The sequence below is a fragment of the Pinus tabuliformis genome, chromosome 7, assembly GCF_031772625.1.
Source record: "Pinus tabuliformis cultivar Carrire ecotype Pingquan chromosome 7, CPIR1, whole genome shotgun sequence".
Lineage (NCBI taxonomy): Eukaryota > Viridiplantae > Streptophyta > Pinopsida > Pinales > Pinaceae > Pinus > Pinus tabuliformis.
Genome location: NC_142293.1, coordinates 1,004,379,869 through 1,004,405,589, shown reverse-complemented (window position 1 = coordinate 1,004,405,589; position 25,721 = coordinate 1,004,379,869). Strand labels below are relative to the sequence as shown.

Genomic DNA, 25,721 nt, shown 5'->3' with positions numbered 1-25,721 from the left:
CATATAAGATTTGATGATTACACCCACCTCCAAATTTGCTCCAACAGGGCACCTTTAACATCAAGAAGTTACGTCTTGGGCCAAAGAAGACATGACATGTAAGAGGATTGGGCAATTTTTCTTGCCATGTATTTTAGGTGATCATGTATAGGTATCCCATTAAAACTACCCACCAAAAAAATCAAAATCACATGACTGAGTCTTCTCCCTGACTTGGCATATAAAAGATTTAGGTAGCATACACTAAGAAACTAAGGTATATGAAGTTATTGAAACATGCAAATTTATTGATCTAAATTGCCTTTCGATGGTTTTGGTTTCAAGAGATTTTTGATTCCATTAATTAATTTAGACAACAAAGATATAAATATTCATGTTTTTTTGGAATGATATTCACAAAAAATTATGAAAACTTTGTTGGAATATGTAATTCTTATTTGTATCAGTTGTGATTCTTTGTAACTAGAGGAGTTTTTTCCTATTTTGTTTTCTAGATTTGTGTTTGGTTGAGATATTCTCTCAACCAACAGATTGTGTGTCCAAAATAGTTTCCCTATCTTAATACCACACTTCACTTATTTATTTGTAACATTATTTGATTAATGAATATACATATTTCCTTTATGGAAATTTAACATGGTATGAGAGCCGTGAGTGCGTGGGCCATCCTGGGCTCATGGAAATAAACTAGCGTATTTGTTTTGAGAGTATTATTTGTATGTTTGCAGGGTGTATTTTTTGCTGGCAATAGTTGATCTCACATGTAGTTGCAGGGTGCATGGAGGTGCATGGAGGAGAGACATGACCATATGGAGAAGATTCATTGTTGAAATGTGTTATGAGAGGAGCTTCGCCGCCACTAGGCATTTTGAGCATTTGAGCATCTCACGTGTTTTGAGGGTTAAAGTAGACGAGGAGTGGTGGGGTGCCAGAGAAGCTAGTTGATCATGGGTAGGCTCTATTCGCACTTGTTTGGAGGCTATGCAGAAGAGATGTTGAGTTCCACAATGCTCATTCATTTTCCTCCCTGAATCTTGAAATCTGAATTTTGGATATTGGGTTGTTGTTTGTTGCTAGAGCCTATGGTTATATTTTGCAGTTGAAAATAATTAATATTATTTTGTATTAATGGAGAAATGGTTACACAAGTTGTAACGTATCTCCTTAGTTTAGGATTTGTTCCTAGAGTGTAGGAGCTTGGTTGCAACTTCATGAGTTGTAGTAATGCACTTAATGATGTAATTGTTCATTTGATGTAAGTAGAGTGTATGGAGAGAGTTCTCATTGTTTGAGTGCAGTCTCGAGGTGCAATACCCACCTGTGGGTTGTAACTCCTTCTTTTCCAATTCAAGTCTAATTTTTATCTTGGTATTAGAGCACAGAGTAGGGATAGCCTTAATTTTTTTTTAGGATGCATCATTGATTACAGAACTGTAGTGGCGGTGGAGTGTACAGAAGCATTCGTAGAAGCAGGTGGACTGCTGTAACAGCTGAAGATAGGTCTCAGATGACTCATCATCTCTGAGCGGAAAATAGGGTTGGTGCAGTTTCGTCGCGAACACTCGCGCCATTTTTTAGCGGAAGAAAGGGTTCGCGCTATTTATTAAGGAATAGTCGCACCATTTGGCATGGTTTTGAGAGCGATAGTCATGCCAACGTGCCAGAAAGTGTTATTGGCGTGGAAAATCAGGCCTTAGTCACGCCAATTTCGCCGCGGGTATTTCGTCGTTGAGAAGCGCTAGCCTCTTTCTCTGTGGAAAATCTGCAATATTTTGCAAATCAGATTTTCCCAGTGGTGGCACTTTGAAATTTCTGATCTACTCAGTGGGAGCAGATCGGATTTTCCCGATGGTGGCACATTGGAGTTCCTGATCTACTCGGTGGGAGCAGATCGGATTTTCCCGGTGGTGGCACATTGAAGTTCGTGATCTACTTGGTGGCAGCAGATCAGACTTGCCTGGTGGTGGCGCATTGGAGTCTGTGATCTGTTCAGTGGTAGCATATCAGATTTTCCCGGTGGTGGCGCATTAGAGTACTTGATCTATTCGGTGGTAGCAGATCGGATTTGCCGAGTGGTGGCGCATTGGAGTTCGTGATCTGTTTGGTGGCAGCAGATGAGACTTTCCCGGTGGTGGCCCATTGAAGACTTATTCATGAGAGGATCAGAAATTTTATCAGCCCAATATGAATAACAGTGATGAGTACTCTCCTAAGCGAGAAAAGACATGGTCTATTATCAGGCCAATAGATTATTTGCTCAGGGAGCAGTGGGTGCTATTTATTTTGATAGGAATCACCATCACATCGACTTTCTTTATCCTTCAGGCTCGTTTTTTGGCTTCTAATGTTAATGAAAGTGGAAGGTTTGTGCCCGACAAACCTCATCGGGTTGTTTATGAGACTCCTATTTCTCGGTTTGCTCAGTATCATTTAGGTTCAATGGTGAATTCGGGGGCTAAAGTGCCCCTAGGTTTGAAGAGAAAGTCGTTGCGAGTTGTCGTGACGGGTGGAACTGGCTTTGTTGGCAATCACCTGGTTGACTGGCTCATGGAAAGAGGTGAGAGTGTTATTGTTGTCAACAATTTCTTGACAAGAAGGAAGGAGAATGTTTTGCATCATTTTGGCAATCCGAGGTTTGAACAGATAAGGCATGATGTTGTGGAACCCTTATTGTTGGAGGTTGATCAGATCTACCATTTGGCTTGCCCCACTTCCCCTGTGCATTACAAATACAATCCTGTGAAGACTATCAAAACTAGTTATGTGGGAATCTTGAACATACTCAGACTTGCCAAGCATGTTGGGCCATGTTTTCTGCTTACAAGTACTAGTGAGGTTTATGGAGATCCTCTTGAACATCCTCAAACTGAAGCTTACTCGGGCTATGTTAATCCCATCGGAGTCCGCACTTGCTATGGTGAGGGTAAGAGAACAACCGAAACTCTGACTATGGATTATCCCAGGGGAGAAAATGTTGAGGTTCGGATTGCTCGAATTTTCAATACATACGGTCCGCGAATGTGCCTTGATGATGGTCAGGTTGTAAGTAATTTTGTTGCTCAGGCTTTGCGCAAGGAGGCTTTGACAGTCTATGGAAATGGGAAAGAGACACGGAGCTTCCGGTTCGCTTCTGATCGGGTTGAAGGCCTTATGTGACTTATGGAGGGCGAACATGTTGGTGACTCTAACAGTGATTGGCACATTCCATTGCTAATGGAAGAAAACAGTGAGGAAGATGAAGAGGAGGAGCAGAAACAAGAGGAAGAAGTAACAGGAAATGTAATCAATAATGCAAGCCCAGAAAATGATGAAATAGACAGATTTGAGGTAAGTCCCCTACCAAGGAGATCAAGTAGGAATACTCGATTACCTTTTAAATTGAAAGACTATACATTAATGTCAATGTTTTAAAACATTGTAGAACCTGCAAATTATGACGAAGCAAGTAAATATGATGCATGGAGGGTTGCAACGTATGAGGAAATAGAATCAATAAACATAAACCATACTTGGGATTTAGTTGAATTTCCTGAAGGTAAAACCCCCATAGGATGCAAATGGCTGTATAAACCAAAAATAAATGTAGATGGGAGTATAGAGAAACTTAAAGCTAGACTGGTAGCAAAGGGTTACTCACAGCAAGAGGGAATAGATTTCAATGACACCTTTGCTCCTGTAGCCAAATTAAACACTATTAGAATGCTAATTTCCTTAGCAACAAAACACAAATGGTAGCTAGATGTTAAGTCTGCATTTCTGAATGATGACTTGAAGGAAGAAATTTATTTAGTACAGCCTGAAGGTTTTGTGAAAAAGGGGCAGGAACATCTTGTGTGTAAATTGAAAAAGGTAGTTTATGGTTTAAAACAGGCACCCAGGTCGTGGTATGAGAAAATTGACTCATTTTTTGTACAGCATGGCTTTCATAGGAGCTTGAATGATCCAAATCTGTGTACCAAGTTTAATAAACAGAGGCAAATTATTTTGATTTCCTTGTATGTAGATGATATGATCATAACAGGGAATGCTAACATTCTGATCAAAGAAATCAGATGTCACAAGTGTATGAGATGGAAATACTCTGGACAAACCTTTCTTACTCAAGGGAAGTATGCCAGAAGCTTGCTAGAAAGGCTCAGAATAGAGAAGTGCAGATCAACAGCAACACCATTACAGCAGAACTTAAAGTTGAGCAGTGACGACGGTACTAAAGAGGTGGATGCAACCATGTACAGACAACTAGTTGGCAGTCTGATATATCTTACTACAACTAGACCAGATTTCGCATATTATGTTAATGTGTTGAGCGAGTTCATGTCAAAACCACTCAAAAGTCACTGGATTGCAGCAAAAAGTGTGTTGAAGTATCTTAGTGGTACTAGTAATTCTGGAATTTTGTATAGTGACACTTCTAATGTTATTCTAGCAGGTTTTTCAGATTCCGATTGGGCAGGTAACTTGGATGATTGAAGATCTATCATAGGTTACGCATTCAGCATTGGATCTGGCGTCATAGCATGGAGCAGCAAAAAGCAGAACACTATAGCTCTGTTTCATCGAGATAAACTACAGTCAAAAGAGATATGTGTTGAATATTGTAAAACTTGTGATAACATGGCTAATATGTTTACTAAGCCTATTGGGTGTGTAAAGTTTGAATTATTGAGAGGGATGCTAGGAGTTCAGGATAATCCTTTCTCCATTAAGTGGGGGAGTTGAAAATAATTAATATTATTTTGTATTAATGGAGAAATGGTTACACAAGTTGTAACGTATCTCCTTAGTTTACGATTTGTTCCTAGAGTGTAGGAGTTTGGTTGCAACTTCCTAAGTTCTAGCAATGTACTTAATGATGTAATTGCTCATTTGATGTAAGTAGAGTGTACGGAGAGAGTTCTCTTTGTTTGAGTGCAGTCTCAAGGTGCAGTACTCACGTGTGAGTAGTAACTCTTTTTTCAATTCAAGTCTGATTTTTATCTTTTGCAACCTCGATCAACCGACTATGGAGAGATGATTGTGCGGTGCTGCTGGGATCAATGAAGGAGAATCATGGATGAGCCCGGATTAGTGTGGATCTACGAAGGATCAACAAAGGAAGGCTCTGGAATACTTGTCTTGTTCATTGTTCTATTCTATGTTATTCATTGCAATTCCTATTCCAACAGTGGATGTGAACATGGAGAGTGACGAGGTGGAGACTTTCACCTTCCAGGCTTAAATTAATCAGTTGCTCAGCTTCATCATCAACACTTTCTACAACAACAAGGAGGTTTTCCTCCGGGATCTCATCAACAATTCCTCGAGTGTGCTTGACAAAATTCGCTTCGAAGGATTGACATATAAGATTATGCTTGATGCTCAGTTGGAGGTATTCATTTGGCTTGTGCCCAACAAGTCTAACAAGTGCCTCACCATTATTGACAGTGGAATAGGCATGACTAAAGGCGATTTGGTGAACAATTTGGCAACCATTGCGAGATCGGGGATGAAGGAGTTCATGGAAGCTTTACAGGTTGGTTTGTTGACATGGTTGTTGTTAAGCACTTGCAGTAATGGTATGTGTAGTTATCGAGACCGTTGGAGTTTAGGTGGGCACTAATATTATAGTAGATGCTTCCAACTTCTGTCTCATCTGGCCTTGAATGATTTGAGGGGTTAAGTAGCGGGAATTCCTCTGTGATGCAGATCTAATGTCCTTCTGAGAGTGTGAAAGAGGGCTTGGTAGCAGAGAAGAAAATTATGGCAAGTTCAAACCATAAGATTCTCCTCTCAAAAAGAAGAACTCATTGTCGTGTGCAACTACCACTATTTCAGTGGTCGGATACGCTCCTAGAGGCATCTTCTTTTGTTCTAGATACTTTATTTTAAAGGTAGTTTCTATTTGATAAGTCACCCAGCATTACACGTGGCATGGGAGGTATCAAAATAATGGGCTGCTCGGATTATAACACGCTATCCTCATCTTTGGTATTATAGCGACCCGATATGAATTTTGTTGTTTGTTTCCAAGCAAGTGGTTGTTTGTATATGTTTGGATAAATGATATTTTTTATGGCGACAGTATCTTGGAATTAAAATCAATATACATGTTGAGATTAGCCTCTTTAATATGAAGTTTTTTTTTGGGGGGGGTTGGAATTGGCTATTCTAATAAATAACAGGTTAAGTATGAAGTTTCAAGATTTATTAACAAAGAAAGAAATGCCCAAGATGTGAAACGAGCATCAACAACGATTAAATGATGATGGACAACTAGGTGAAAGTTAGTGTGAGTTTTTTTGTGTTTTTGGAATAGACTCTATTATGTTGTAATGTGAATCACATGTGTATTAGTAAGAACTTTTAGGATGTTTTGTAGTGATTCTTTTAATGTATATACCTAAACCATGCAACGACTAACATAAAATAGAACAATGAAAACAATGTATATATTGTTGATGGTAATGGAAGGGATGAGTTGAAAGTATAATAGGTCATAACAGTAGGTCCCTCCATTAATTAACCACACCATTATGAAGGTTAAATTAATCGCTTAGTGAAATAACTAACACATTTATATGTTCTTGATAGAGGAGTGAATCTTAAGGTGTACATGACAGTTGACATCTCAAGAACAAAGATCAAGGTGTATGTGATAGTTGAAAACTCAAGAGCCAGCAAAAAGAGTGTAGTTGACAACTAAAAACAAAAGAGCCAAAAGAAATTGAGAGGTGTAATATGGGTTATGGACTAGTAATATTAAATGTTTAAGAATTAATGCTAGTAAGAGATAGCTAACATCTCAAAAGCCATACAAAAGAGTGTACATGAAAGCTAACAACTCAAGAACCAAAAGCAAGTGGGAGGTGTAATATGGGTATCAAATCGAGTCACTCCTTAAGGCCCGTTATAATTTTTTTTTTTTTAATGCTCACTAATTTCATTTCCGTGTGCTTATCCTCTCAGATATTTGTCACAATCCTGTGTTCCATATTTTTTCTCTTTACCCATCTTTAGTCTCCTATCCTATATTTTTATTCATACCACCTCTCATCCATCCTCATGCAATTCCTCACTTACTTCACAACTATGTTATTTTTATTATTGCCTTTCTCTAAATCTATTTTCTACGCCCAACTCTAAATAAAATTAGTTCTTATTCCATGTCTATTTACAATGTTTAACCATTCCATTATGTTATTTTTGTTGCGCCTTTCTCTACTTCCATTTTCTATGTATACCACTACCAATGCTTTTCATTTATTTCTCACCTCCTTTTAGTTAAATCTTGCCCACATATGTTAGCCTTTTAATCACATTTTAGTAGTCTTGGTGGTCACTTCCTCTCAACTATTCAACATATTTCCAGGACACAGAAGAAACACACATACCTAAGGCCCATCTAATCATTTTCTTAGTCTCTAGTAACATTAAATGTTTATGAACTAATGTTAGTCAAGTATAGAATTAATTCACTTGACCTTAATGCAACATAATATATGGTCACTTTTCCTAATTTTATCCTAATTATGGCCTCAATATGGGGCCAAATAAGATGTTCAAATGCTTAATTGCATGGAATAACAAAATTAGCATTGATTTCCATGTCAACTTTAGTTAAAAACTAGAAATTTGTATTGGTTTCCATGTCCAAATAATACGGATTGAAGAAACAATTACTATAGTCCCTACAACGATGAAGGGGGAGGGACTAATAAGATATTTTATTTATATCATTAAAAAAATTCAATTGATCGAGTGATGTGTTCTCATAATTTGTGTTAGGTATTTTCTTTACACTGACGTGCAAGTTGGGTTTGGACCATAAAATTATATTTTATTAATATATTTAAACTTTTTTTCTAATAATGAAATTAAATATTCGCCCCAATGGCGATGTTAAAATAGAAAAGGCGAGGCTTGGGTTTGTGTTCCCACCAGCTTTGGGCATCCACGCTCCCATTTAATGTGGGAGTACGTGGAGTCTCTCTCGCATGCACAAGCATGTTATTATATTTTTGGAGGTGGTTCTGAATGATGGTGTGTTGTGAGATAGAGGCTGCGAGACTCAAGGATTATTCCTTGACCTCATGTAGTATATCGTTTGATTTATGGTTTTTGGGGACTCTCTTGACATGTTTTTCCAAGGGATTTTCCTATGGGGGAGGGAGAAATGTAGATCATCCCTTGTGTGGTTCACGCAGGCGGTGTTCTGGGTGCGGTTTTTTCGATGGTTGATGGGGTGGCGAGCTCATCCTTGTGGTACAATGAATTGGGAGTGTAAGTCATAGTCCTCTTCTCTGGATTTAGGTCTCAGTGCGCTTGTTGTTTTTTTCTTACTCTTGGGTTCTCCACTGTGTCAAGCACGTATTTCTCAACCATGATATATTTATAGCTCCATAATTTTATGTCTTTTGTATACATGTCCTTGGGTCTGGGGTTTTGTTAACAGGCTCTATTTTTTCTACATCATGGGTGTTTGTCTAGTCCGCTCTATTTTTATTCTGTCATGGATGGTTGGTGTAGGTGGTCTCTTGTGAAAGGTTGCACAGGCCTCTTGTGGAATTGCGCTTAGCTCTAAGAGTCATGTTTTATTCCTCTAGTTCTATGTTTTTGGGAGGTTTGGTGTTAGGAATGGGTATTGTATGGGTAAAATGGTGGAGGATTTTAAGCTAATTGTGGAGTTCATGCCCCCCCCGTTTTTTTTTGTGATCTTCTTTCCAAGTTTAAGCATTTCGTTTGTGGCTATTGTGACGACTCTATGTGTTGGTTTCTTGACTTGGTCGAAGAAGATAGAGTTTGGTCTATCTATCCTTTTGTAGGTAAGGAAAATCCCTATAAATACTTTAGTCAATCCCTCAAAGAATTCAACATGCCTCCAAGGAAACATTAGTGAAGTAGAAGGGGTGGTGGTAGTGTTGCTCAACCTTGTCAGAGGGGTGCAAGATTGTTTTCTCATGAATCAATGGCATCCTATTTAAATGTTGTCCCTTTTTACATTCATCTAGAAATAGGAGAATTGGAGGTGAAGGTGGGAGAAGAAATGGATTTGCTATTCGATTTAGAATTTCTTGAAGATTTTGGGGGACGGGTTCTAGATATGGGAGACACTTTAAGTGAGAAAAAAAATTCTTAGATTCAATCGCCATTCATTAGAAAAATAAAACACTATTGGGCCTTGTTCTTAGAGACAAACAAGTTGATAAATACAATCCCTTTTCATCCCTGGAGGACGTCAAGGGAATGTCAAGGAATGTGTGCATCAGTGTGGAAAAAATTGACGCCCACTTAAGAAATGTTAAAAGACATGTACCTTGCAAATTGGAAGGTGGTGACCATGGTGAGCCACATGGTTCTAATGTTCATACTCTGACGACATTTGAGTGTCTAATGAGGAATAATATTGAAGGGTTGCAGTTGGTTTGGTTGTTCGACTTCCTAGGTGGTTGTTTTTCGTGCTCCAGTTTGGCCCAATAAACTTTACTATATATATATATATATATATATATATATATATATATATATATATAGTAAAGTTTATTATGATTTAATTATTAGATAACAAGTTTTCACTTTGCGGTTGCTACGATTTATCGCGGGAGTTTTCTTTCGCAATATCACTTTAGTTTTTTCCAACACTAGTTAGAACTAGGATTGACCCATCACCCTAATGTAGTTTGGATCAACATTCACCAATCTCCATTTTTGTTTAATATTCACTAGAAGCAAGGTTTTTCTCCTTCTTGTGGTTTCAAGCATCTCAAGGCCAATGATAGCTAGACAAGGGAAGGTAGACTTCAGGTCTCATCGATTTTTGTGAAACTACCATGTTGCTTGAGGAAGGGTATATAGATGGAGATTATTTTTATTTTTTTACCTCATAGATGAAATATTGGTTGATTATTCTAAGGTACCATATGAACATTTTTCTATTTTTACCTCACTAATTTGTTCGTATTGGATTTGGGAGGGGACATGAATAGTGACATAGAAGGCGTGTAATCAAATGGAGTGCATCTCCTGAGGGTTGGAACTAAAGTGGGAGATCCCTATTGGATGACACTAGGATTGGATGTTGGAAAACCCCATCTAATCAATATGAGTGGTTATGGGGGAAGTACTTACCCAGATCCTAGTCCTCCTAAATGTTTACACTTGGATTCTTTTGTAGGCCATTTCATGCCCCCTTTTGCTCAATTCTTGGATGGAAATTTGTGCTTACCTCTATTTGGAGACCCCACATAAGTTTTACCTTTCACTGATTTTATTCTAAATGAGGGAGCCCTGCTTTCTTTTGGATATTTCTCTATTGCTTAGGCGTAGTCGAGGGAGAAAAATTCATAAGGAATCTCGGTAACCCACCTTCCTGGATCCCTCACAAATTCACTTTTTTTTAACCCAATTAAGAGTTCAAAAGGCTTATCCTCTAGAAGCCTTCTCAGTTAAGGGGTGATTGTGAACAAATTCTTTTCTCCGGGCATCAACACTTGAATGGGGTTTTATTCTGACGAAGGCACTTTTCTTCCCAAAAATAACCGTTGGCAAGCACACTACAAGTTACTTCAATTTTTTTCACCCCTTCTTATCTGTAGGTGTATTTATTAAGTGATAGGGGTTATTTGGGATCATTGGGATCTTATCCACTCCCACCCTCAAATGAGGGTTCTGGTCCTCTCCCGCCAATAGCATATGCTACTCTACTCAACCCTATTGTCTCCTTTAAGAAACCTCAATATCAATGCATTATTTCTATAGAAAGTCTTCAAGGGGGTGAACAAGGGATAACTCTCCGTAATATATCCCTTACACATGCAACTACCACCCGCCAACCAGAAGGAGGACAAAAGATGAATCCAAACCATTATTTGGAGGAATTAAAAGAAAAATCGGCCTTGGTTTTGAGGCATGATGTAGAAATTGTTGGAATTATGATACATGTGTTGTCCTTGATGGTAACACACATAGATAACAGTTCACAGTGCAACAGGTTAACAATAAAGGATTACAAATCAAACTCCAGCGATTGAAGAAACAAAATGGTTTAAGAAGTATATGCGGGTTCACATTGTCCAAGTAGCATATACACACGGGTCCATAGAACAAAAGGTATGTATACATATGAACACACTTTCACAAGAGGAAAAGTGCATATAAGTTGGAAAATCAAGGAAGTTCAAGAGTAAAGAATACCAAGGGTTAATACCATGGTATTAGTGCACAATATTGAGCGGAGTAATGATTGTTTCATACTGTCAAAGAATACCACAGATTCTAAGTGTTTTTTTGGTCCGAGGTATTGAGAAAGGCCAAAAACTTTATAAGGAGGATAAGATAAAAGGGCTAAGTGTGGAAGTGTAACAGTTTCTCAAGAATACTTCTATTTGAAGTATATTTGATGTTGCAGGGTCTATGATTATGATATGATCTGAAATATTTTTTGCACCTTGAATTCAATGTTGGATCACGATCATGACAACTAAAATGACTTGTCATTGAATGATCTAATATTGGTTGGGGTAAATCTAATTGCTAATGCATTTATTATGTAAATGTTATGATCTGGGTATTACTGAAGTGTGGAAAAAATGTGAAGTTTTAAGTTGGTATTTGCAGATATATACGTTGGTTCGCCTTGGTGAAGGTGTGTATACACTCTAGCTCGGTACTATAGGTTTTAACCCCGTATAAAAATTACTTGCATACGAATTCTAAAACACAGAAAATAAATAATGCGTGAGCATAACACATAAAACACATACATATAGAGATTTTCCCCTGGATCCAATAACCGAGACTACCAGCTTGATTTTCCATTATGTTCCTTTCAATGTTACAATACATATTCATACATGTCGAAGCATCCAATACCATGGACTGAAAACCATCGCATCCAAAACCATGGACTGAAAGCCATTTCATCCAAAAACATGTGCAAAAATCATGCACAAAACCATAGGTGGGTCCGCCCAACCTAACATAAGTTCCAAAACCAAAATTTTCTAGGGTGCTGCCCGAGACCCCATAGAGTAGGGTTAGCTGCACCCCTCAAACCCCCTTATGACTCCCCTCGATACTCAATCGGCGCAGCGAAGGGGGTGCTCTGCCCCCCTTCTAACCCCCTGGTTAACTACATGGCTAGTCGTGGAAAGAATATAACACAGCCCAACATTCCCCCACTTGTTGTTTTCTTTCCATAAGGGGCCACAAGAGAGCTTAGTCATTTATCCAGACCTACAACAACCATTGTTTCTATACACCAAGAGAACTTCTCAGAGCTCACAAATTTTGTCAATGCATCTGCAGTATTCTTCAAAGTGTCCACCATTACCAACAACACATTGTTGTCTTCTATCATATCCCTCACAAAGTGATACTAAACATCAATGTGCTTTGTCTTTGAGTGATATGCAGGGTTCTTTGACAAGAAAATTTCACTTTGGTTGTCACAATCTATAGTTATAGCTCCCTGTACTAACTCCATAATTGAACACAATCTCTGCAACCAAACTGCTTCCTTGCATGTATGAGTGGCTGCCATGTATTATGCCTATGTAGTTGATAGTGCCACTATAGATTGTTTCTTACTCATCCAACTGACTGCACCTCCAAATAGGTTAAACACATACCCACTTGTAGATATTCTCTGATCCAGATCTCCAGCCCAATCTGCATCAACAAAGCCACGAATATCCAACACTCTGTCCAATCCTGGTCTTCCTTGGTAGCACAAACCTTAATCACTAATGCCACTCAAATACCTGAAAACCCACTTCATTGTTGTCCAATGCTCCTCTCCTGGTTTTGACATAAACCTACTCATTACTCCCATTGCGTGTGCAATGTCTAGTCTAGTACAGACCATTTCATACATCAGGCTACCGACTACACTTGCATATGGAACACGAGACATGTCCTCTTCCTCTTCTTGTGTCTTGGAACACTGTTCAATAGATAACTTTACAGCTACAGGAATAGGAACCTTCACCAGTTTACTATCTTGCATATTAAATCTCTGCAATATTGTCTCGACATACCTCCTCTGGTTTAACTGGAGCTTTCTCTTTGCCTGATCTCTTTTAATTTCCATGCCCAAAATATAGTTTGTAGCACCAAGATATTTCATGTCGAATTTGGAGGACAATTGGGTCTTCAAATCTTGGATAATTACTTTGTCATTTCCAACCAACAATATATCATCCACATACAAGACCAGATAAATAACACGGTCACCAATTAATTTAAAATACACATAGTGATCTGCTTTGCTTCTAGTGAAGCCAAGTCCCCATATAAATGTATCAAATTTCTGATACCACATCGTCGGTGACTGTTTTAACCCATACAAAGACTTCTTTATCTTGCATACCAGTTCTTTCTTTCCCTTCACTGCAAAGCCTTTAGGTTGCTTCATGTAGATTTCCTCTTCCAAATCCCCATGAAGAAATGTTGTCTTCACATTCGTATATTCTACCTCAAAATCAAAAGCAGCAACAACATATAAAGGTAATCTAATAGAATTTACCTTAGCAACAAGAGAATAAAGATCACCAAAATCAATTCCCGGCACCTGGGCATAACCTTTTGCTACCAACCGAGCTTTGTATTTCTCCACCTTTCCTTCTGCATTTGTCTTCTTCTTGAACACCCATTTGCTGCCAATGGGTTTCCTTCCAGGTTGAAACTCCACCAGATCCTAAGTCTCATTTTTGTGCAAAGATTCCATTTCATCAATCATGGCCTCTTTCCAGAGTTTTCCATCCTCTAAATCTACTGCTTCCTCCACAGTTTTGGGATCATCATCAGTAATAAATAAAGCAAAATTTGAACAGAAAGAAGATGGATTATACCTTTCTGGGTGCCTTTTTCTTGATCTGATCTTCTCACACCCAAAGTTTGTGGCTCTTCATCTTATGATTCCTCCTCTTCTGTAGAGTCTGATTCTTCCTCCTTTAGCTCAAACTCTATCTTCTCAGGTTCGTTTGGTTGGACTTCATGTTTAATAACATCTTTCACCTCTCTGAAAACCACATCTCGATTGTACGCAAAATTCCTTATTACTAGGTTCCAAAGCTGATAACCCTTTAAACCATCCTTATACCAATTAAATATGCAATTTTCAGATTTACTATCCAACTTGGTTCATTTCTCCTTTGCAAGATGTACATATGCATCACATCCAAATACCCTCAGATGTGAAAGAGAGGGTTTCTTACGAGTCCATAACTCTTGTGGAGTTTTATCCTCCAACGCTGATGAAGGTGATCTATTGACCAGGTAACATGTTGTCTCCACTGCCTCCTCCCAGAATTCCTATCCTAACTCGGAACCACTGAGCATGCTTCTTGCCCTTTACATCAACGTCTTGTTCATTCTTTTTGCAACTCCATTTTGCTGAGGTGTATATGGAGTAGTCTTCTACTGTGCTATACCACACTTCTTACAGAATTCTTAAAATTCCTTACTTCAAAACTCTCCACCGTTATCTGTCCTCGGCACCTTTATCTTCTTCTCTGCCTGGCTTTCCACCAGAGCCTTGAATTCTTTAAACCTGTCAAAGACTTCAAATTTATTCTTAAGTAAATATCTCCATGTATTCCTTTAGAAGTCATCTATAAATGATACATAGTACATAGACTTACCCAATGATGGAACCTTCACAAGTCCAAACACATCACTATGCACAAACTCTAATATATGTTTCGCCCTCTTACCACTAGAGGGGAAAATCACCCGATTCTTCTTCCCATAAACACAATTTTAACAGAAACCAAAATCCAGAGATATATTACTCATACCTTCTACCATACCTTTACCATGAAGTATTCGAGGGCCCTTCTCTCTAATATGTCCAAGCCTTTGATGCCACAACATGGTATTCTCTCCAGAGACCACTAGATTTTCTGATCCACTTTCAAGAACCACAGAACTGTTGCACCCATCAACAATTGTGCTACCTTGTGGCTTGTACAGAGTTCCAATCTGAACTCCCCGCATCAATACCAGTGCTCCCCGAACCATCTTGCAGGTGTCCTTCTCGAACACTGTTTTTACACCTGCATCATCAAACTTGCTTATAGAAATCAGATTTCTGGCCAATGCAGGAATATGCAAAACAACCAGAAGTGTTCTAACCCTTCCACCTTGCAACTTCAACTTTACTTTTCCGTGACCAATGATTCTAGCCTTCCTTTCATCCCCTAAGAAGACATCACCACCGTTGTATTTCTCATACTTGCAAAACCACTCTCAATGGGGAGTGAAGTGAGCGGATGCACCTGAGTTAATCAACCATGCCTCATGATCTACATGTGTACTTGAAGAAGCCAAGTACACATCCCCACCTTCATGTGAGGTGGTTTTCACCTCCGCAGAAGGAGCATCATCAGATCCCTTTCCTTAATCAGGAGCTTTAGATTTATAGACCCTTTTGTAGTGCCCTTCCTTTCTGCATTTCCAACACACCAACATTAAATGTTTTCCTGGAGATTTAGATTTCCCTCTAGATTTATATCTCCCACTCGGTGATTTTTTTTTTTATCTTCTGGGACCATCCTCGTACAGACAAGGTATCACCATTCTGGCTCTCCTTATTTTTCCATCTCATCTCCTCCATCAGCAAGGATGACACTATTTCATCAAACTATAAGGTAGTTGCATTGCTACCTATTGCAATAACTGGACCATCCCAGGAATCTAGTAGAGAACACAAGAAATTGATGCACTTATCTTCATCTGAAATTTTAATATCAACAGATGCTAACTGACTTACCACAATATTAAATGTGTTCAGATGCTCTGTCACCGAGTCTCCATCTTTCATCCTTAGGTTATACAGCTTTTTTCTGCAGGAAAATTTTATTCACCAAAGAGTTAGATTGGTACAAAGTACCTAACTTGTCCCACAAAACCTTCGTCATAGCTTCCCGTGATACATTCAACAATACTAAATATGAGACACACAATAGTATTGTCCTCTTTTCCTTCTGATCCAACTTCTTCCATTCTTCATCGGACACTCCCGTTGGTTTAGTACCCGAATCTACCGTGATCTAGTGATCTTTATCCACCAACAGATCCTCCATCTTGAGTTTCCACAACTCGAAAATTTGACCATTAAATTTCTCAATCTCTATCTTCCCACTACTCGCCATCTTCTTTCACCACTAGGATTGATCTCACAGATCTCCCACTGAATAGGGTCTACCACAGGCCCGAGTGAAACCCCTCAACAACAAAGACATCCCCTTAAAGCCAAAACAACTATGATACCAAATGTAGGTTTTAACCCCGTACAAAAATTACGTGCATATGAATTCTAAAACATAGAAAATAAACAATGAAAGAGCATAACACATAAAACACATATACACATATTTTCCCCTGGATCCCAAAACTGGGACTACCAGCTTGATTTTTCATTATGTTCCTTTCAATGTTACAATACATATTTATACATGCCGAAGCATCCAATACTATGGACCGAAAACCATCGTGTCCAAAACCATGGACCGAAAACCATCGCGTCCAAAAACATGTGCGAAAATAATGCACAAAACGATAGGTGGGTCCACCCAACCTAACATAGGTTCCAAAACCAAAATTTTCAAGGATGCTACCCCGGACCCCATAGAGTAGGGTTACCAGCACCCGTCAAAACCCCTTATGATTCCCCTCGCTACGCAATCGGCCCAACAAAGGGGGCGCTCCGCCCCCCTTCTAACTCCTCGATTAACTACGTGGGCTCGTTGTGGAAAGAATATAACACAACCCAATAGGTACTTCAAAGTAGGGTATACATTATGAGATATGTTGTTTTAATTTGCAGTTGGTTCTGGTTGTTCATGCAGAGTTCTGGGTTCTCCTCTATGTTTTGGTGATTGTGTTCTAGTGAGAGTGTTTTGAATGTTCAGATTGATTGGTTGTGAATTTGCTTCAGTATTAATAGGTTTTAAGTGATTGGTTGTATTGTAGTGGTGATTAGGTTTGAGATTCAATGTTGCTTATAGGTCTTGCATGAAAATTGGATTAAACGTGTCCTTCATATTGTGTTGTTGTGTACCAGGAGTATCCAGTCTCAAAATTAATGAAACGTGGTCCTTGGAGGAGGAGAGAATTCCATAGCCTTCTGTAGGTTGGCACCTACATACTGGTAAACTTATCATCTAATACAAGAGCTAGGGGGTTAGAGCTCCCTTCCAGTAGCAGCTGGAAAATGAGTGAAGGTTGAAGCCTTATGTAGGCTGGCGCCTACATACCAGTAAACATATCGACTAGTACAAGAGCTAGGGGGTTGTATCTCCCGTCTAGTAGAAGCTGGAGAATGAGAGAAGGTTGTATCCTTCTGCAAGTGGATGCCTACGTACTAGTATGAGTCTACACCAGTACAATATTGTAAAGTGGTTTTTCTTATATTAAAAGAAGATAGAGACGACAACAATAGGTGCTTTTACTCCCACATTGAGTTTCCATCTTAAATCTTGGTTTTCATGTGTGTTGCTTATGTGTGATTTCTTATTCTACTATTACTGCACAAGGTTTTGTTTAAATTTTTAATTAAATATTGATGCATTGATTAAATATCAACATATGATGAATTAACCGAATCATAAGTTCACTAGATATATGCTAGTTGTCTTAAGAATAGTTGTGTGCACATGCGAGTTCCCTTCACTGAAGTAGCGTATATAAATTTGATTATTAAAAGAAAAAGTTATTAATTTGATAATATTAATTCACCCCCCCGCTCTCAGTATTATTTCCAACAATTGGTATCAGAGCAGGTCCTTCAGAAGAAGCTTGATCACTTTAAGGGAGATCTTTCAAGATGAATAATCATGAAGTAATGGGATCTATTGGAACACCAATCTTCAATGGGAACAACTTGGTATATTGGAAAACACGAACTAGATCTTATCTTCAATCACTTGGAGCTAATGTTTGGGAAATTGTGGAAAGAGGATACCAATATCTAGCAGCAGTCCCCACGGGTCCAATAGAAAATAAATCATATGAAATCAATGCCAAAGTTGTCAACGCTTTATTGGAAATTCTATCAGAATTAGAATTTGTCAAAGTAACGCAGTTCAACACAACCAAGGAAATATGGGACAAAATCATTCAGAGATACGAAGGAGACTCCCAGGTAAAACATGCTAAACTCCAAACTCTCAGAATCCAGTATGAAACTCTCAAAATGCATAGTGATGAAATTATTTCTAGTTATTTCTTACGAGCATATGGGATTGTAAATCATATGAGAAATATCGGTGAAGAAATAAAGGAGGCTACTATAGTTGTGAAAATTTTGAGATCTTTTTCTTGTAAATTTGAGTCCAAAGTATCTGTCATTCAAGAAAACCAAGATCTACAATATGTTACTATTGTTCAACTTCATGGAATTTTAACTGCCTTTGAAATGAGGAAAGGAGGTCCATCAAAAACCAGAGAAAACACTTTCAAAGCTTACGCAAAAGGAAACAAAATGGGAGATGTCAAAGAATAAGGATATATATTAGAAGAAGAAGACGTAAACTTTGTGAAGAAACTTCAACGGGGTTCCGGAAGATTCAACGGTAAGATTCCCTTCAAATGTTTTGCTTTTGGAAGAGTTTGTCATTACACTACTAAATGTCCTCATGACAAAGGAAATATTTCTATAGAAGGTAATAGAAGTTATTAGACTCATGAAGATAGTGATGGCATGTCTAATAGTGATGAAGATGATCAATATATTAAACTATGACAATGATACCTTAGAAAAGGGAGATTTCCTTAAAGAAATCACTCAACTCAAAATTTGTTTGACAGAAAAGGATATAGTCATAGACATAGTAACAAATCAACTCAATAAAAAGGACGAGCACAATGAAGTGTTAGAATATGAAGTAGTAAGTCTAAGAAAAAAACTTTGAATCTTAGATTTGCTAAAGGATCAAAAAGGATAGATTAAATCATCAAAGTTCAACATTCTCCTCTTATAAAGACTAGTCTTAGTTTTCATGAAACTATTGAAGGTGAATCTAGCTCACAAGATGAGGCAAAGAAATTTAATAAAAAAATTGAAATGCTCAACAAGGAGATAAGAGGTCAACCCTATCAACAACCAAGGAAAGAAAGACTTCAATGAAAATCATTTCCTCCTAACTGTGGAAGGGATAATCAGTTATTTCCTCTGAAAAATAATGTTGAATGTTTTATATGTCATAAATTTGGACATGTTGCAACCAGATGTAGAAGTATAATGGTTGAAGACCATCACATAGAAAGATCATCAATTTCCATGTACTCTAAGGGATATTTTTTTTCTTAGAATATGTTTGGTCACAAAGTTATTGGTATTGTTTGGCCACCATACCAAAAGGAGCAAAAATCACCACAATCCAAGGTATTGAAGAAGAAGGAATTGTTGTTAGAAAGATGTGGCATAGCTCAGTATACAGACATAACAGACCCAGGGGGAGCTGAAAGTGTAAAAATTCAGTATTCCAATTCTAATGCGCAGTTATTATGAAGACAGGTCACATATATATGTGAGTTAGAAGTTGCATAGTCGTGTATATGGTGTTTTGAGGAAAAAGAAGTGGGACAGACTCAGAAAAGGGGGTCCGATATGGTTTAGTCAATTATCAATTATCTGTTCTGTTATGATTGATGATTATTATAGTTTGTTGATGATATTTGGAAGTGTTTTTGGCCCTCATAAGCTATTAATAATTTGATGAATAACTAATTGATAATGACGCCTTGATGATTCTTACTAACAAATGCAATGAATAGCTCTAATAGTGAACAACTGAAACAAGCTCAGGGGATCATATGCTTCTAATAATGCATTGTTGGCATTATATGAGAATACCTTAGTACATGATGATGCTTATATTTCTTGATCCACATAGTTGTTTTGATTGAGATGACTCTTTTGATGATGGACATTTACAGGTTGTTGATCTTGATGTTGCTAATAGATGCTTATGGTGCCGATCATATATGGTGTATGATAGTTACTAATGACTATCATGGTCTTGTTTAGATTGTTATTCATTTTTATAAATGTCATGTATATCATTTGATGTAAAGTTCATGTAAAGACCTATTATGTAACTGCACTATGCATGGGAAGCATGATGTAATAATTTCAAATTTTTTAATCATGTATGAACATTTGGTATATCCCCACTTGGTTGGGTGATTGATGTATGTATGATTCATTGATGATATGAAGGTCATACTCACTTAGTTGAGTGATCGATTCATGTACTTCATTTCACATCCATCAAAGATTCTGGTAAAATCTCAAGGGGAGCATGATCACAAAAATCAGCATGTGTAGAGAATCCCTACTAGGGAGAATATCTTTCTCAGTCCTTTGCCCTTGATGTCAAAGGGGGTGAATATCTTGGTTTTGTGGTTGCCATCAAGTCCAAAGGGGGAGATTGCTGGCATTATGATATAGGTGGTGTCCTTGATGGAAACTTACATAGATGACAATTCACAGTGTAACAGGTTAACAACAAAGGATTACAGATCAGACTCCAGAGATTGAAGAAACATAATGGTTTAAGAAGTATACACTGGTTCACTTTGTCCAAGAAGCATATACACGCAGGTCCATAAAACAAAAGGTGCGTATATGTATGCATGCACTTTCAAAAGAGGAAAAGCGCATATGAGTTGGAAAATCAAGGAAATTCAAGAGTAAATAATACCAAGGGTCAATACCATGGTATCAGCCCACAATATTGAGCGGGGTAATGACTATTTCATCCCATCCAAGAATAGCACAAGTTCTAAGAGTTGTTTTGGTTTGAGGTATTGAGAAAGGCCAAAAAATATATAAGGAGGAGAAGATCAAAGGGCCAAGTGTGCAAGTGTAAGGGTTTCTCAGGAATAATTCTATCTGAAGTATATTTTATGTTGCAGGGGCTACGACTATGATATGATCTGAAATATTTTGTGCACCTTGAATTCAATGTTGGATGAAGATCATGGGACCTCGAATGACTTGTCATTGAATGATCTGATATTGGTTGGGATAGATCCAATTGCTAATGCATGTTTTATTCTATAAATGTTATGATATGGGTATGACTGAAGTCTGGAACATCTGTGAAGTTTTAAATTAGTATTTGCAAATCTGTACGCTGGTTTGCCTTGGTGAAGGCGTGTATACACACAATTTCGGTACTTCAAAGTAGCGTATACATTATGAGATATGATGTTTGAAGTTGCAGTTGGTTCTAGTTGTTGATGCAAAGTTCTGGGTTCTGCTCTGTGTTTTGGTGACTGTGTTCTTGTGACTGTGTTCTTGTGACAGTGTTATGAAGGTTCAGATTGATTGGTTTTGAATTTTCTTTAATGTTGATGGGTTTCAAGTGATTAGTTGTATTGCAGTGGTGATTGAGTTTGAGCCTCAATGTTGCTGAAAGGTCCAGTATGAAAATTGGATGAAATGTGGCCTTGATATTGTGTTGTCATGTACTAGGAGTATCAAGTCTGAAAATTAATGAAACGTGGTCCCTGGATGAAGAGAGAAGGTCATAGAATTCTATAGGCCAACACCTACGTACTGGTAAACATATCAGCCAATACAAGAGCCAGGGGGTTGGAGCTCCCTTCTAGTAGCACCTAGAAAATGAGTGAAGGTTGGAGCCTTCTGTAGGTTGGCGCCTACGTATTAGTAAACATATTGGCTAGTACAAGAGCTAGGGGGTTGTATCTCCCTTCTAGTAGAAGCTAGAGAACTAGAGAAGGTTGTAGGCTTCTGCAAGTGGTTACCTGCGTATTGTAATGAGTAGGCACGAATACAAGATTGTAAACAGTTTTTCTTTTATTAAAAGAAGACAGAGAGAAAAATAGGAGGTGGTTTTTCTCCCGCATTGGGTTTCCACCTTAAATCATGGTGTTCATGTGTGTTTCTTATGTGTGATTTCTTACCCGATTATTACTGCACATGGTTACTATTTAAATGGTTAATTATGTACTAATGTGCTAATTAAAGATCAACATATGATGAATTAACTAAATCATAAGTTCATTGGATATACATTGGTTTCCTTAAGAACAATTTTGTGCACATGCGAATTCCCTTCACTGAAGTAGCGTATATAAATTTGATTATGAAATGAAAAAGTTAGTAAGTTGATAATAGTGATTCACCCCCCTTGCCTCTCAATATTATTTCCAACAAAAAATCATAAAGTGGTGCAAATGGTAGAACACTCTATGGTTGGTCGAGCACGAGGGTGTTGGTTCACTAAAAAAAAAACTCGAGGAATGGGTAGCGAGTGAATCGAATGATCCAGGTGGATATTGGTGGCCACCTGCCAAGTCCACTTGGACCCCCACCATTGTCTTTCTCAGCATTTTCGGTTTCCTTAATTGTAGCACAACTTACTATTTTTAGCAGTTTTTCGGGTCCTGAACTTCCGAAGCCATTTTGAGGCCCTAAACGACGTTTTTTGGGGAATCTGGGGGCAACATGGGTCCATGGAATGGACCGATGTTGCCCGTTCCAACAATGATAGTGCTCGGATAGATCTTTCTAATGAGCTATTGTACGCGTCAAACGGAGATCATATGCCAAAGTTACGACCCCGGGAAGTTGATGTACCAACTTACCCCCAAACGGGGCCCACAGTTTGGCGTTTCATCTCCTAGGGTTAGGTTTTGGAATGTTAAGGGTTTCCCATTGTTTCTCAACAATAAATAGGCCTTCGAGCCTCATTGTAACACAATTCAGAGGCATGTAGCCATCACATCTCTTCTAAGAGATAAACTACCATCGCCCTAGCTAGTTTATTTCCATTTCTGGTTGTAAGCATATTTCAGTATTTTCCATTAATGAAATGAAGTATTATTTCCGCTGCATCTTTGTGTATATGGTTATCTCTATAATTTTTTGCGTTCCTGTTTAAATCCGGATCAGTGGTATCAGAGCGGTCTGCTTTTTCTCTGTTTTTCTTTGCATGTCCCCAACAAGGTCGGGATATAAGGAGTTAGGGCTTGAACTGGTTGAACCTTTGCAAGACCAGCCTCGCAAATCCCGACGACCTCCCATGGCGGACGAGAAGAAAGACGAGGGGGAAGGAGATCCCATCAAAATCTTTCTCGAAGAATCCCTCGAGCGACAACGGAACGCGATGATGGACAGCTTTGCCAAGATCCTTCAGCGGCTACCCAGAAGCAACGCATCGGCTTCCAGCAGCTACTCTGGAAACGCCACACCCTTTAAGGTACAAGTTAATTTTGAATTCCCCATATTCGAGGGTCAGATAGATGCAGATGCCGTAGATAAATGGTTGAATCTGCTAGAGGGTTATTTTTCTGTTCATGAATTTTCGAGTCGGGAAAAGATTGTTTTTGCTCTCCTCAAAGCAGCCCCCCACGTCAAGGACTGGTGGGAAACCTACTGCGAGCAGAAGGATGAAAGTACTAGCTCACTATTTTCCACCGCACCCACCTGGAATTCGTTCCGGGATGCCATCAAGGAGCAGTACTACCCTGTCGGGAGCTATGAGGATGAATACATAAAGTGGACCACGCTGCGGCAGGGAAGGGACCAAGACGTGCCGGAGTTCACTAATCTTTTCCATACCCTATGCACAAAGTTGGGTATCAAGGATTCAGAGCAACATTTGATACTCAAATACCGTGTCTGCCTGCACAAGTACATCCAGGAAGAAATACAATTCCTAAACATCCCCTCGCTCGGCGCAGCATACCAGTATGTCGTCAAGGTCGAGCAGAAGTTTAAACAAAAGAAGCAAGACTTTGGATCTGCGAATCCAAAGCAGGGGAAAGGTGCCACTAAACCACAAAACAAAGGACAAAGCCAAGGCGGGACAGCCCAAGACAACCAGCCGAAGCTGCAAGCAAAGAACAGCGCCGCGAAGCCGAGAAAGGACACTGGAAAATGGTGCGAGTTCCATAAGAGCTCCACTCACAACACAAGTGAGTGTCGGGCCAAGCAGTCACTGGTGGCTGAGCTAAAGGTTTCAGAATCAGATGCATGTTCCGACTCTGAGTCAGAACCCGATAAGGGGTATGAAAAAGGGAAGCAGATCATTGATGCGGACCCCAGCGCCACTGTCGCTACCGCAAAGATCCAGAAAAATGAACCCGAAGATCCAGAGGAGGAGGAGCGTCTCTTCCACTCCCAGATGTGGGTAAAGGGCTCCCCGATACAGTTCATTGTTGATAGCGGGAGTCAAAAGAACCTCATTTCGGCAGAGGTCGTGAAGCGGTTGGGCTTACCGACGACAACACATCCACAACCATACACCATTGGGTGGCTTCACCAAGGACGAGATCTTCGCGTGAGCCAGCAGTGTCGCCTTCCATACAACATCAAGCCCTTCACGGATGAGGTATTGTGTGACATTGCTCCCCTTGAAGTTTGTGATGTATTACTAGGACAACCATACTTGTGGAAGCGACATGCTGTGTATGAATCAAGGCCCCGTGCTGTTATTATTACATTGGGAAATAAGTTGTTCAGGATACCAGAGGTAGCACCACCTGCCGCCCTCTCTTTGATTACTGCAAAACAATGCAGTAAGATCATTTCCAAAACCAGGAAATTTGTTTTCCTGATGATACGCCCTCAAGGAAAGAAGAAGACAGTGGCCGCGGCCTCCAAACGGGGCCCCTCTGCACGACAACTACAGATGGACAAGATTGTGGAGGAGTACGGGGACATCTTCACCTCCCCGGCAGGGGTTCCTCTGCACTGTCAAGTCAAGCACTCCATAGATCTGACCCCAGGGGCACCGCTACCCAATGGACCAATTTATCGGCGCTCCGTTCTGGAGAACGATGAAATCAAGAGGCAGATTCAGGAACTCCTGCAGAAAGGTCACATCCGTCCGAGTTCATCGCCCTGTGGGAGCCCGATCGTGTTGGTACAGAAGAAGGATGGGACGTGGAGACTCTGTATTGACTATCGGGCGCTGAACAAGATCACTGTCCGTAATAGGTACCCGATCCCGCGAATTGATGACCTCCTAGACCAACTAAAGGGGGCGAAATATTTCAGCAAGATCGACCTAAAGTCGGGATATTACCAGGTACCAATCGAACCCTCCGATGTGTGGAAGACTGCCTTCAAATCCAAGGAGGGCCTCTTCGAATGGTTGGTCATGCCTTTCGGATTGACGAATGCTCCTGCAACCTTTATGAGGCTAATGGATGACATCTTGCGGCCATTCACCAACTCCTTTGTAGTAGTATACTTGGATGACATTCTGATATTCAGCCAGAGTTGGTAAGAGCACCTCCACCACATCCGACAGGTTCTCCAAACACTGCGGCAACACAAGCTATGTGCCAATTTGGAGAAATGCACTTTTGGCATGACCCAGGTTCAATATCTGGGATACATCATTGATGAACAGGGGGTGCATGTCGATCCAGCCAAGATCCAAGTCAGTTGGGATTGGCCCTCTCCAACCACTCTAACAGAGCTCCGCAGCTTTCTAGGTCTTGCCAACTTCTACCGCAGGCTTGTGTTGGGGTTTTCTCATATTTCTTGGCCCTTGAGTCAAGTCACCAAGGGCGGGGCGAAAGAAAAATTTGGTCTGAATCTCAACAGAAGGCATTCAAGGAGTTGAAGGATCGCCTCTGCACGGCACCAGTGCTCGCTTTACCAGATTTACAACAACCATTTGAGGTTGAGACAGATGCCTCTGACTATGCTATTGGGGCAGTCCTTACTCAACATGGAAATCCAGTGGCATATCACAGTG

At 39.4% G+C, this 25,721-nt stretch overlaps 1 pseudogene; it reads left to right on the top strand.

Annotated features, from left to right (window-relative positions):
- The first annotated feature begins 2,184 nt into the window (after nt 1-2,184).
- The window catches only part of LOC149250977 (UDP-glucuronic acid decarboxylase 2 pseudogene), a 45,989-nt pseudogene continuing 22,452 nt past the window's right edge, over nt 2,185-25,721 (top strand).